Below are 16,042 nucleotides of genomic sequence, written 5' to 3'. Positions count from 1 at the left end.
ACCTACTCAAACAAAGATTAATACAAAAATTAAAAAAATTGCTTTTAGAGACATCAAGAATGTCTAGAGAGTAATATACTATATTAAAAAATATAAGTACTAAGTGTTATAACTAATGCAGTAATGTGATACGGTCGGATTCCCCATCTTGGTTGAATTATCTCACTAAGTGATGAATTGATGAACAACACGTCAACACCGATGTTCATTTGCCTGTACATTTAAATTTGAAGTATAAGTGGACAAAATCTGAAATACTTTTAGATATACCGATAAAGCTAATCACAGAATGATATAATTAATGGCTTCTGTTTTTTCATTTTTTACCAGGTAAAGTCAGGTAGTTATACAACTAATATTACAATATAAAACCATAGGTATAATATTATTAAATCAATATTTTATTATTTTAATATTTAATATAGATATATTGCATGTAAAAAAATAATATAATATAAATACTTAACATTAATAATTAATATGCATACAAGAAATAGTTTAAGTTTTAATTAATATAATATATATAATACTAATATACATAAACCTAATACAAGAATACAATGTACAGTTTTTTTAAATAAAATTATATAAATAATAGTACCTAATTATATGACATACGTACATAATATTTTGGTTGAGCTGTTTTTGAATTAGATTTTTAACAGTTAATAGGTACATCATTACATTAATATTTATAATTACAGTTCATATCAATGACAAGTTTTATCATAAAAACTAATAGGAATGGTAAACATTTTGAGACGATAGTACAAATTTAAATTTAAATGTAATTGTCACTGGGTATTCACCAATCACCATAATAATGGTAAATATTTTAAACTATATAAATCATTAATCCAAGGCCAATTAAAAGGGCTCTAACATAATTGTGTGAATATTTAGGTATATAATTGATGTACTTACATATCAATTTAAAAAATATATAAATTACGAATAATACTAATGTAATAAAAATTAATATGACAGCAATCATTTCCAATAGAAAATATTGATACCACGTTAGATTAAGTTCATGGAATTTTAAACGATCTGCTCCTTTATGACGAATAACATACTCCGTCCAATAAACAACTGATAGCTCTGATGACATAGGTTGATCTTTGAAACGTTGAGAGGCAATTTTCGCATTTCTCATGTATCTAAAATAAAATTATACTCTATTAATATTTAATCATATTTATATAATTATTTATTTGTAAATAAAAAAGTGATTCTTTAATTTTAATACAAGATTATAGGTATGTCATTTTTTATTTAAACTCACTTTTCGTTATTAATGAGTTCTACAATGTTATTTAACAATTTTTCTTTGTTGATTGTGAACAGGTCCATACTTATTGCCATTTCAGCATTAAGAAGATTGGAAGCGGTGCTTTTCTGTCTTTGTTTTACACACATGGAACATAGAAAAATAGCTATACGCGCCTGGCAAAAATTAAGGTACTTCTAGTTGTTCGATTTAAAATATGTAAATATGATTGAATTGGTATACAAGTTTACTTTGCATCGGTCGAAGCATATTTTTAATATATTTAATAACTAAAATTGACAAATTTATAAAATTTAAAATATTTATTCTCATCAAAATATTTGTTTTAAATAATAAAACAATCGAAAAAGTGCTTCAATCGATGCAAAATAAACTTGTATACTAAGTAAAACATCTTTACATATTTTAAATCGAACAACTAGAAGTACCTTAATTTTTGTCAGGCGTATAGCTATGTTTCACGTGTTTTAGACAAAGACAGAAAGTCACCCCTTCTAATCCCCTTAACTAAATTATCTATATTTCTCGGCTGGTCAAAAAATAATAGAAGTCCGAGTACAAGAACTCCGCCATCAACAGCTTCATAAATTCCAGATATACCTCCATGACTGATAAATAGTTTTATTTTGGGATGCACTATACACAATTTTATTATAAATTAATAACAGTAAAACGTACCTATTATGTAAAATCGTTCATTAAAACTTACGAAGAATATCTCGTTGAGGAAACCATTTTCTTATCATAACATTCTTTGGAACATCTTTCATTTCACCTTCAAATTTCCATAAAACTTTTTGTGGAGCATTGGCAAATGCTTCTTTGAATGAATTTATAACATGTTCTGGTAATGTATATGATTGAATTATTGAACCAAATGTGAAATAAATAACTCCATGAGGCGAGTCCTCAATAAAATATCTAATATAATATCCTGAAATGGGCAATGACAATATTATAATAACATAATAATTGTAATCAATAATACGTTTTTTAGTTCAATATTAAATAGGTAGGCATGTAAGTTATTTTCCAAAATTAAGTTACAACTTACACGAATAAAAACAAATAAGATTGCCCTTTGATAATAAAAATAAATGAGTTACCATTTTTTAAATAAATGTGAACAAATATAAATTATTCAAGAAAATTCGTATAATTTTTCTTTTTATTGTCATAATTGATGACAATATTAATAATATCTTATTTTTGGACATGCACTATAATATGTACATTTACAAAAATAATAAGTACCATAACAAATGAATATTTAAAATAAATTTGTCCATTTAGAAAATAATATAAAACATATATAATTAAAAAAAAAAGAGATTGAAAAATAAAAATGAATAATAATGCATATTATAAACAAGGTATAGCAGTACGTAGGTGACTATATAGGTTCGAAGTAAATAACTACATACAATTGCACACAAGACATTCATGGTTATCATTATTATATTTCACAGTTATTTTAAGTTAGAAATTGTTAACGTTTTTCGGTAGAGTATGTTTATAATTTACTTACCTGTGGTATATTTTTTTATGGTTTTAAGTGAATACCGCCGATGTCGATACGATTAGGCACAACTGGTCTTGAAGTTTCAGTTATGTAATGGGAATTTTGAAATATTACAGATGGATGGATCTTCGGAGACGAGTCGTAAAATCTTGGATTAGTAAATCTTAGCACCCATTTATCGTATGTAGTTACTAGCTTACTAAACACCAAAAGAGCGGTGTTTACGGTTCTTTGGACGAACGTCTTGGGAACGGCTTGTTGTGCTAATAAATTAGATACAACCGCAGGGTTCGAGAGATGTCCGGTAAACATACGTTCCGCGTAAGTTATCATGGGGGATGAAATCACATAAATTATTGGCAAGTTCAGTGTGCTTGCCAAGTACGACATGCAGTCAACGCTCAGTGGTTCCATGATTATCACGTCAAAATCTGCGTTGCGGTTACGGATTATTACATTGAACTGTCGGTTCCCATAAACCGAGTCACAATATCGCTTGTTCAACCTAGTCTTCATATTCATGTATACAATCGGATTGAGGTAAACGTCCAATGTTTCCCTCATGCCCTTAGCCATTAGAATCGGAAAATTTTTCGACAAATCCACTTCCGTGTAGTTCGTCCGGTCGCCGTCTGTCAGCGGGGTGAACACGGTTACGCTATGACCGGCGTTGGTCAACGATCGGAGCACAGCGCTCATTAAGTTCCAGTGACTTTTGCATCCAAGCGTCTCCGCGGCCAATATCCATGTATTAGATATATCGTAAGAAATAGCACCAATACAATGACAGACGAATGACTATAATTATTCGAATTACTAACCATTATGGCCGAAAAACACTTTTATAACGCTTTTTAAACATTTTATACAATAGCTTTAAACCTTGAAAAAAAATTAGTATGTTTTTGGAATGCTGTGTAACAACGCACGAAATGCAAAGTTAATTATTACTGTGTTCCACTTATTCAGTATTATTAGTATTTATACTCGAATACACCGATATAATGTATTTTTAAACATAATTTAATAATTAATTAATTTAATGTGATGTCATATTCATGAATACAATATATTTAAAATATTTAAAGTATTTAAACACTCAAATCCAGTGACTCGAGTGTTAATTATTACATATTATATTATTAAATCAACATTTACTTTTTATATTTTATTAATAGTTATTAGTTAATAACATTTAGGAAATATATCTTGGGAAATTACCGAAGATTGGGCAATAAAATAAACGTCAATGATTAAATTAATTTTCATAGGAAAAGTTTTTAATATTTTTAAAATTGTATTGTTGGTACCTTCTATTCCTAGATATGTAGAAAATAATAATGTAGCACAGTTTTGTATATATTTCATGTATTAGCGATTGATATTTTTTTTAATGAATTACAACAAAGTAAGAATAACTATATTTATAACGTTTAGTAGAGGTCATAATTTTACGTTAAAAAAAATTAATTGTATTCAAATTTTAACTTGAAACTCATGTTTAAAAAAATATGCCTATTTTGCCTAATTATGTTTTTGGAATTTTTAAATTTCTGTAAAAATAAGTTACAAAGACAATCATTAATATAAGGCGTAACTATTAAAATTAAAACTTTATGATAATTTAAGAAATATATAATTATAATTTAACTGTAATAATTTGCAAATATGCGTGATTTTACTAATCAATTCAGTCAAACGCTCATTGTTTAAAATCAGTGTTGTGTAGGTACCTAAATATTTTTTCTTATGATAAACAAGTACTGAGGATTTTCTATATTTGAGAATTTTATAATTTATAAGTATAGTGGATATTTTCCATTCAAATTTTTATTTAAGAAACATTGGAGTTTAAATATGAAACATAATCATTTTAACCGATAAAAACCATTATTATTCAAAGTTAAGAAATCATTATTATGTTTACCTAACACTATAGTTATACTTGAGTTATGACATTCTAAAACAGTAATTCCTAATTTACTATTTAAAGTTTGTAATCTTATTTTTGTGTTATAAAATTGTATCATGTAAATAGTGATACTGGTGTACACAACTTTATTTATAGGTATTGCATTTTTTAAACTTTCAAATATTATATTTTTATTAATCATAAAGATTATGAAATTATTACTTTAGTTTCCGAGTGAAAAATAAAATATAATATAAATATTATATTATGATTTTTTTTTCTTATCTGCTAACACAATTTTGACCAAAAGACTTAATAGCGAGAATTTTGGATCTATTTGATGCATATTGAAGAATTAATTTATTAATTTAATGTATCTTTTTAATAGTTGGGAAAATACTGACAAAGAATTACAAAAAATCAGGATACTTTACTAAACACGGGTTTTTAAAATGACTTGATATTTTCATTGATGATTTATATACGTAAAAACCGTAACTAAAAAAAAATTTTGAAGTGGTCCAACATGTTTTAAAATGTTTATACTTTAAAAAAATTCAGGGGGGTCCTAACAATAATATTATAACAGCTTTTTTAATACTGTTTTCGTGTTATTTTCAAATTTTTATCGTTTTTTGTGTATAAAAAATTGAATATGCATTCACAGTCCATCTACATTAGTATAAAATAAAAAAAAATTATGAAATCACTTCAGTAGTTCATTACGTGCTTAAATAAAACATAATAAGCTAAGGGGTGAATTATGAAGTTTTATGTGCAAAATTTGGACATTACCGCCCTAATTACTCACCTATATAATTTTCACCGACATTTCTTTTATATACCTGTAGGTTTTCATAAAGAGTAAAATTAATAAACATGTAAATAAAAAAAAATACTTATTAATTATTATTATTACTATTTAATAAAAATAAAATAAATTAATATTTCATACTACATAGTAGTATACTACTTAATCTTAAGTTATTTTTTTATTTTCTTTAAGCTCTAGAAATAAATCTCGGTAATGAATATTGTTTTTAATTAATTGTGTTCTTTTGCTTTTTCGTGCACGATAAAATAAATAATATGTATTTATAATATTATAATATAAAAATGTCGTAGGAATAAGCTTAAAATGGGTAATAGGGGATCTACATTCCCCTTTTTATAAATACGTCTATAATAATAAAGCCACACAGATACTCATTCTATTAAATATAATAATTTGATTTATTTTTAATAAATTTCATTTAACATTTTATTATTCGTTTTGTAAATTTAAAGAACGTAGGTATGGATTATGGAATTTTTTACGTTTGGGTTATTTTTCTTTTTTTGTTATGGAATTTAATTAAAACTAAAAGCCATACCTATCAACAAAATGTACGTACCTATCTACCGAAAAAAACTAAATTAAAAAATGCTCATTGAGTACTTCAGTTATACTCGTATTATATTATATATTAGATACAAACTGTACTTTCACTTGGTTTCCTTTTATCAAAAAGAATATAATATATTACCTAAGTATTTTTTTTTCTATTATTACATAATAAATTTTTTTATTATGATTATGTATATACATTATATTATACACATTGCAGTGTAGGTACAATATAGGTACTTTATAGTATAATATTCATTATGTTGTTTTCCTTCGTTTTTTTTTTCACTTTAGTAACACTATAGTTTTGCACGTATATACTAATTAATTTATGAAACTGACATCAGTAAAATATAATAATATAGGTATTCAATAATATTTTTTGAAGGATCGATGATCGTTTCTATAATCTAAGCAATCATTAATTTATGTCTTACGTGAATGTTTTTTTCTAATTAGATAGTATATTTTAACTTTTTAAAGTTAAACAAGTTTCAAAGTAAAATAATAAAATGCTTTATCTAAAATAATCTTTATTTTATAAATTATATACTGATTTTTTTGATAAATGCGTAATAGTTTATAATAGGTACAAGTAAAAATTGTAATTTTATCGGGCTTTGCAAAGCAAAATTAACACTATTAACTACAAAAAATATCGTTTTTTGAGTGATATTTCTAAGACTTCCAGAAAATAAAAAACTATCTCGAAAGTAATATACAACAATTATATACGTTATTTTTTGTGTTTGTATTTATTTGATTTTTTAATTACTAAAATGTGTAGCAAAAATTGTATTTATTAAAATGTTATAAATCAAACATTTCGTAAAATGTATGCTTTTAATTATTGATATTTAATAATTGTTATAGATTTTTAGTAGATTAAGCTTAAATTAATACATAGCAATTTATCAATCAAATATTTATTAATACTATTAACGTATCTAAAATAGAAGCAACTTAACAACAATTAAAATAAAAAAAAGCCACCAAAAACGCTAAAAACAGATAAATATAATAGGGTTTTAATATCTTAACAAATCATATATATATATATATTTATGATTAAGTTTGTAATGGCTCTTACTCAGCCAATTTTACTTTCAGAGATTCATATAGTTACTTGTTAAATAAAAATTACCTTTCTAAATATGTGCTATCAAAAATAGGTGTTGCTAAACACATTTTTAAACTGTAGGTTTAAACATTGCTATAAATCACTTAAACTACTTTTAATAATTATTATGTGGCATAATTACACGTGACAGTTATTTAAAATTTTGTAATTAATAACAGATAACTGCATTAAAAAATTATTTAAAATAGGGTTGGGCAAAAAAATGATTTTTTAATGAGTTTTCGCTTTTATTAATTATTTATTCAATCTGTTTTTTTTAAATTTCATTATCAGGGTTTTCTATAATTTTAATTTAGAAAATTATGAAAATGAATGGTTTCATAACACAATGTAAATTTCTATATTCAATTTGTTAATTTAATATTTTAATAAGAAGTACTAAAAGGTATTATACTCTTTGATGTTTTTACTGTTTCAAAATCATTTAGCCGAAAAAACACGTCAGAAGTAAACCACAAAAAGGGAGTAGCTTTCATGACACCCACTAATATTTGTCCATGTAATCTACACGTCATATGTTTATAATGTATATTTTAACTAAGGTACTCCTAAACTTTAAATTATATATGGTAAAGATGTAATAGTAATTTCAAATACATATATCAGCATATTATTAGCATATTTTGTTTTGATTTAAATTGCGTATTACGTATGAGAAATTTAATGTTTAGAGAGAAACTAACAGTAAGTATTTTAATGGTTGGAATTTTAAATACAATTTTTTATCATAACCTGTATTTTTTACGATTATTAATTTAGTATTAAACACAGCATTTTTTGCACACCCCGTCTATTGATATGAATCAATGTTTTTTTTCTTAATGTTTACAATGTGTATGAAAGTGAAATATTCTCGATTGCGATTTTCTTATTTTCACAGAATTTTTAGCTTGATATTTATTGGAATTTGTCATACAGAGCAGTCTACGGATTATCTAAAGAACTCTTTAGTTCCTATAATCGAAATACTGAGTTGCATAAAGAGAGTTGGAAGTTTTAAACTATCGATTTTCATCGTCAACGGTTAAAAAGTTATCAGATATATACGGAGTATGAATACGTAGGATTATTCTTAGTCTTAATTCTGAACGAATTCAATGATAAACCAAACTAAAACTGCAGAAATCGAAGGAAAATCAAGGAAGTCCATGGACACAAGACAATAAAGACATCAGGCATGTAAATTATAATAATAAATATTATTATTTTTAACTAAGTTGACGTTGTAATAAATCATAATATACTGAAAATGTCCAGTTTATATTACTAAACCTAACAAAATAGTATCATATGCACATGTATTTATTAAACTAGATTCCTAACTTACTTTTGGTAAAGTATTTAAGCCATTATTAAAAGTACATATTATAATTATTAAATAAACATAAACACACTCGACTATAATATAATTTATTTTTATTTTGTGAATGTTTCATTCAGAAATATTGATGATGGTAAATATGTTAAAATAAATTAATATCAATATTTGGTATAAGTATAATATTAGTGCAAATATTATCTACTTAATGTCTGTATTGTGATTTAATTTAGACTAAATGGAATTTATTAATGCATTCAATTATATTTAGTAAAATAGCATTTTTATATTTATATTACTCGATACAATATACCTACACATATATTTCGTAATCTAACCAGGTCGTATTCAATAGTAAACACGTATATATAAGATATGAGAAAAGTGCTAACGTTTTAATTTTATATAATCATATTATGTTTACTATACTGATTAAAATAGTTTATTATTTTTAAAATGAATACTAACAATAACCACGGTTATTCGACTGAGTTTTATTTTTGTTATGTAGGTATATAGGTGTAATGTGTATGAATATATTTTATTATACACAAATTTTCATTTAAATGGGAGGTATTACTCATACGTCCGAATAAATTAAAAAAATAATAATTACAATATATAGATTTAAGATATTGAACCTTGAAACAACTATTACCTTTCTCGTATTAGAATTTAATTTAAATTAATTAAATAATTATACACACACGGAGAATATTATGATGCTGTCACCCTTCCTATTGTTCCGAACGGCCAAGAAGATCGAATTAATCATACTTAAAATGTATGTATACGTTTATATTTATATATTGTGTAATTTCATCCTGAAGGTGACAATGAATACTCTTACAGTTAATTTAATGTTTAGTTAAAGTAATTTATACTTATTTTGTTTAAAAGACAGACAGAAAGATAATTTTTAATATCTATTATAGTTATTGAATCCCGAATTATGGTGCAATGGCAACCGCAGAATTTATAATAATCACTAGATTTGTGTCAAGAATAAACTCGAAATTATAAATATTTTACAAGAATCTTTATATGTTTATTATACACGGACACCTGTATGTACTCATGTGTAACATACATAATACATATATATATATATACATATATTATACCTATCAATCTATCTATACACACACATATATATATATATATATATTTATTATGTTTAGAATAAAAATAAACGACGTCCTTCTTTAGTTCTTTCCTCTAGAAGTATTCTATTGTAAACTAAGAATTCTTTTGTGTACACGTTTGATTTTTATGCATGTGCTCCAGAATTATACCTACGTGTTTATTTTTTAATTTTTATAACGAGGTTAGTTTTGACTATATAACGTAGTTGATTTTCTATAATATATATTATACACTATTATACAACAAATGAACGAACCGAATTTACCGTAAACTCACGTACCTTTTAATAATATGTCTATAGATATATAATGTATATTACAGATATATACAAGAGCATTAAGCACGCATATATTCAATACAAGCAAAATACTATTTTACTTTCGTCATTTATGATTCACTGAATTAATAAATAACGGTTATATAGGTATATACAAAGATATATATATATATACGTACAATTAGAATATAATACGTAAAACCGTGCGTTTCAAACTATATGCTTTATTAATACCATCACTAATTTAGAAATATTATTAAAACAATTGTCGTGTATATTATAAATAATATTCCAAAGTATAGTTGGCCCTATCGCCACGATTTTAATTTATACACAAACATCATGCACTTAATTATTCAACATAATATTTTATTACCATAATATGAAAATGATTTGATATGACACAATCATTTAATATAAATATATACATGCATCATCTCACTATCTAAAATTTTAGTTGTATAAAAATAATATAGGTACATATCCCACTCAATTACGAAATTATATACAGCGTGTAGTAAAAATACCCAACAAATAATATAATCAACCTACTATTCGATCATGTAATAACTTTTGTTCTGATTAATATTTTTATTTTTATAATTTATATATATACATTTAACATACAATAAATTTATTATACTTACATTTTAAAAATTATTGTTATCAATTAACATTTTTGTGTTATAATATTATGTTAAATACATTTAAATCTAATGTTGTATCTGAATGACACACACACACACACACACACACACATATATATATATATATATATATATAATGTAGGTACACGAAAAAGTAAACAGCCGTACTAATCGAACGGCGCAAGTCCACATACTCAACACGGATCGTCTAATCAAAAAAAAAAAATAAATAAATATGATCCATCGTCAACACTCCACAGCAAACTGATCAACGCTTTGTTTGGCTAATAAGGGTATTATCATGACAAAAAAATAGAATGTAGTTATGCGTGTGGACACAGAGAAGAGCTAGTTTTTGAATGATCTAAGCGTACCGGACCGACTTATCGAACGTTCTGCTGCTCCTCCAAGTGACATATTGAAATTGGAAAAACTCTCTAAATGGTACTTAAATAGCTTATTTAACTGTCCACTACCGACGACAAAAAAAAAACCTAAAAATCCACCTTATCCCTTACTGGTCGTTAGCAGCGCAGATGGGACAAATCCCCCGATGGAGCTTGGTCGAAAAGATTTTGATTGTTGGACAGTCCTTTTAAGCCGATATAATGTTCAATTTAATAATCATTAACGGACTACTTTCACTGTCTTCATTAAACGAGAAAAATGAAAATCCTATACCCAGTTTTAGAATACAATAATATTTTTATACTTTTTCTTGTTAGTTTTTTTAGCAATATTTCTTTGTGGCTCTGGTAGTGATTGCGCAGAAGACAAAGAACTTCTGTATTCGTAGTTAAAATCCATCAGAAGGTTAGATTTCATTGGCGCGATCAGTGATCTGGGATCACCAGTTTAAAAAAAACAGGTATATAATAAAATGTGCTATTTTGTGATTGATATTAAAGCTCGTGTAAACAGTGGTTTAAAAAAAGGAAAAAAAGAGTACTTTCAATTTACACGGTAAACATAAAAATATTCATTTTATTTTACAACATAACTACGTGAAAATAAAGTTTACATTCAAATATAATATACTGTAGATACACGACGTATAATATATTACACAGTGTACAGAATGTTTCTACAACAGCGATACCATTAGGATTTAGGATAAACATATTATTATACACGAAATGGTTCAAAAACAAAGTTTTCAAAACATATTTTCTACCTCTGTAACCCAGTCTTTTTTTAATATATATAAATGAATTAAGTAAGTAGATACACGGAAATTCGTTTTGTACTGTTCCGTCAAGTATGTTTATCCTAATGTTGGTATTAGTTGTAGAAACACTTAGTATACACGTAGTAATCATACAGTACAATATTATATTACGTATATATACCTGCATTTAAATGTTCGTCTAGAGTGCCTACTTGTTTCACTTATTTTTTTTTCTTACTTTTTACACTTATACGACAGCTTATAGATTTGCAGTAGCCGTCAGTCGATATGATTCAGCGATTATATCCGAAAATCTCGACCAGAATTATAATAAAGAACTATTAAATCCGTACGACGGGCGGTCTCGTTGATAGGCGTGCCTATAGGTACCTATACTCATCTATAATAATATTACCACGCTGTTCAGTGCTATATTATAGACTTTATACTCACTATTGAAGAGCATTGATACATAATATTATAGTGTCATGCCTTACGCGTATTTTGCGGACGGACAACACGAAAAGCAAGAAAAAAATATTAAACAAATAAGTAGGTATACGCGTACAAAATATATGTATAGTACCTACCTAAATATACTATAATGTAGTTATATATTATTATGTGTAATACATATACCTACTTACACTCCGTGTATTATTGTTGTACGATTGTTGTTATATTATCGGAAAATAAATAGAAAAAAAAAAAACGAAAAAAACAAAAAAAAAAAAAAAACGAGAAATTATTTCTTGTCATCCCGCGGTCGTTGTCGCCGTCACCTGCATTCGTTTGCCGTCTACGGAGTAAGGACGATAATTCGATATAAATCGTATCACGCGAGTGATGTTTTGGTCCAACAAACAAATAGGTAGCCGGTAGGACGCGCGTGTATATATAAAATCCCGGGCACAGAGAGACCCGTATAGGTATATTATAACGTACAAAAAAAAAAAAAAATCAACAAAAATAAGATCGATCAATCATAACCGTATATAAAATTGTTATACATATTATTATCACGAGATATGTGTACATAGAGAGTGATTTTAATACACTGTACCTGCAAGTATTGGATGTATCTATATCTATATGTCGCAGTATAATAATAAGAATAATAGAAGAATAATATAACGATGCCATACCATATTATCATTATTATATTGTATTTTTGTTTATACGAGCATTTATGCTTTTCCCATTTGTCTCTCTATCCGTTCGGGCGAAAGAAAAACGCCGGTTCGGCCGCCGCGTGTTCCCCCGGACGAACGGCCGCCGTAGCCGCCGACGCCCGCCACCGCCGACGGTACTAAGCCGCGCCCGCCAAGTCCGTCGACGGTACCATATAGCAGTCAGTTCGCTGTTCTCTCGTGTCCGGTTCGTTTTGTTGCCGCCGTCGGTCGTGATCGCAGTTGTGTTTGATTTTTAATTTTCTTTATCCTTACTAGTCGTCACAAAAAATTATACGCCAAACTTATTCACCGGTACGACTCGTAAATATCGTTCCGGAAAATAAAATATGAACGTTTTTTTTGCTATTTAATTTTTGTTGTTTCTGTTATTGTTTTATTTATTTTTTAATTTTCCAACCTAACCGTTCTTTATTGTCGATATTCTCAATCGGTACGTCGGGATAACCGTACCCTGAATTATTAATATTGTTTGTGTTACCATCGCACGTTCAAATGTGGATTAATAAATTTGCCGAAAACCTGAGAGACACTGGTGAGTTCAAAATATTGTATATTGTTATTGTTTACTCACAGTCGATTTAGCTCCGAGTGGGATGGACTTTAAGCTAAAAACTTTTTCGGCATATTTTTGAATATTATCAATACGTATTTAATTTTTTAATTTTTGAAAATTCACTCGAAATATGTGTGGGATAATAAAACTCATGTAAGCAAAGATACTCGAAGTGCCAATTAGTGCTTCAGAAGATACTTAGTTTATTACAAACTCTTTTGGCTCTAGATTGTATTTTAGAAAATAGACGATAATTGTGTTCACTCCTTGGCCCGAAAATTATCTGAAGGTCCAGTTGAAAGATAATTATACTTTGCAATTTGATAATTCTATTTATTTTAACCAATTGAGTAAGTCACTAACTTGCCTTTAGTCAAAACACTGTCTAGACACATGACGATATTAAGGTTAAAAATGTTTAAAACAATGATATAGATTAAATCGGATATTTTAAATGTATAAATAAGTAGCCAGATAGTGTAATAAATAGACTGCACCTATAATTTGTATGTCTAGATATTCGTAGAATTGTTAACTTTTTTTCAGATACATTTCTTAAAATAATGGAATTATTATATGCTCAACTATGAATATAGTATGCTCTCCGCATCCCCTGGGATAATATCTCTTTTTCCCCACCGCACCAACAGGCGTCGTTTCTAGTCTCTGGTAATTAAACGGCGTATATTTTGATGAAATTTCCGCTCGGGGCAACATGGGGTAGTATAGCGCCAAGATTATGTTTTCCGTTCCAAATACACCGCCACAAGCCTGGGGGTGTTTTAAATTTTAAGTCTAATTTAATTGGTTTCAGTAAAAGGCTATTTGTGTAAACGCAATGATAAATTTAACCGCTGCTCGTTAGCAAACGATGGGGATGGGGATCGATTGAGAGTTTTTCCATACAAATTGGGAAACGAGTTTGGTATTCATATATTAATATATATATTTATGGATGTATAATATTTATATATTTAATACAAAACACGGAACGCGCGTATACACAAACGTTGCAATTATTCAACATCACGTTAAAACATAATAACATGACCGATTGTGGTTTTCGTTTGCAACGGATCGTAATGTTTCAGCGAGACTCGCCATACTGTGGATTTGTTTCGAAAATCGTATTCGGCGGTTTTCATGGTCTGAAAAAGATTAACATTTATTTTATTCACTTGACATTTCAACGAGGTAGAGTTGGGGGTATACCTACGGTTGAAATTAAAGTTCACGATAATGGGTTTTAATTTGTACCTATATACAGCGCAATATATATTACATAGTAACAACAATAGGTACGCGTGTGACATTATTTTTTTCGTTTTTTTTCCTACAGCCCTTGTGTTGGACATAAAAACCATATTGTTAGGTATCGAACGTAAAACACGTACCTACATAATAATATTAATATCGCTATAGAAACGTGCACGGTGTTCACCTCGAGCCCTTTGAATATAATAAAATACACACATGCCCAACGTCGGTGTTAAGTGCAGTAATATATGATATCGTGTTTATTTACACCATACAGTGTTTTACACACGATGTAAGCATGCATATACAATATAATATAGTATATTATTTTATAATTTATCTTATAGCACTGACTTCTCTGTGCTGGAATTTTGAACAGCAAGCACGCCGGTACACGGCTGATATAGGTATCTGGTATTCGTCTATTGAAATATAGTTCGTCAAATTGAACAGCGTTATGTACGTCGTTTTCAGACGTTGCGCGCACATACACACACATATATATATGTGGTAATGATTATTGTAACACTTACGACTTAAAACGTATGCGCACGGTGGTTATAGACGCCCGAAAATTTTAATTATTTTGTAGCTACGCCGTGAACGCATACACGTTCCGTTTGAAAAATCCGAAATTGTCTTGAAATCGGTCCCGGTCTCACCCTAGCTAGCTAAAATACGTATATAATCTCATATAGTTTCGTCTAATATTAGAAAATCACGTGTCCTCGCACCGTTTCAGAGTAACAAAGACTGTACGACATGTGTGGACGCTGCTCTAGGCTCGTATTATACACATTTTTATGACAAATGGGACCGTATACACACACACACACACATTCACACCGAACCGTCGCCGGCACTGCAGAGTATCTGTATTAAAGTTATATAGATAGATAAAACGCGTGTCCCTGCAGTAGTGCAGCAGTGACTTATTATATTGTTACAACTATAACGACCACTAATGGCTAATGGTTTCGACACGCGTTAAGTATATTTTTTCACTTCTCTCCGTTTTTGATTGGACCACATTATAATGGCGAGTTAATAAAACACAATACATTATTATTACATATTATAGTGGATATATATATGCGTTTATTATTGCGGTGGTCGGTAGCTATATAGGTACCTATATTGCACGCCATCACCACCAGCTCGTATGTAACATAATAACATTATATAGTCTCTCGACAATTTATCAGCATTGTCTTTGCGGAGCGCCGTCGT

At 27.9% G+C, this 16,042-nt stretch overlaps 1 protein-coding gene and 1 pseudogene across 1 annotated transcript in view; one reads left to right on the top strand and one right to left on the bottom strand.

Annotated features, from left to right (window-relative positions):
* Positions 1-835: 835 nt before the first annotated feature.
* LOC113552620 lies at positions 836-7,768 on the bottom strand (annotated as a pseudogene).
* Positions 7,769-13,177: 5,409 nt separating this feature from the next.
* Positions 13,178-16,042, top strand: part of LOC113551036 — a 62,307-nt gene continuing 59,442 nt past the window's right edge. Inside the window, exon 1 of the mRNA XM_026953038.1 lies at positions 13,178-13,534. The gene's annotated coding sequence lies outside the window, so the exon portion shown is untranslated. The remainder of the gene's footprint in view (positions 13,535-16,042) is intronic.

Source organism: Rhopalosiphum maidis, chromosome 2, assembly GCF_003676215.2.
Source record: "Rhopalosiphum maidis isolate BTI-1 chromosome 2, ASM367621v3, whole genome shotgun sequence".
NCBI lineage: Eukaryota > Metazoa > Arthropoda > Insecta > Hemiptera > Aphididae > Rhopalosiphum > Rhopalosiphum maidis.
Note: the sequence above shows the minus strand (reverse complement) of the source record. Positions and strands in the feature narration are given on the sequence as shown.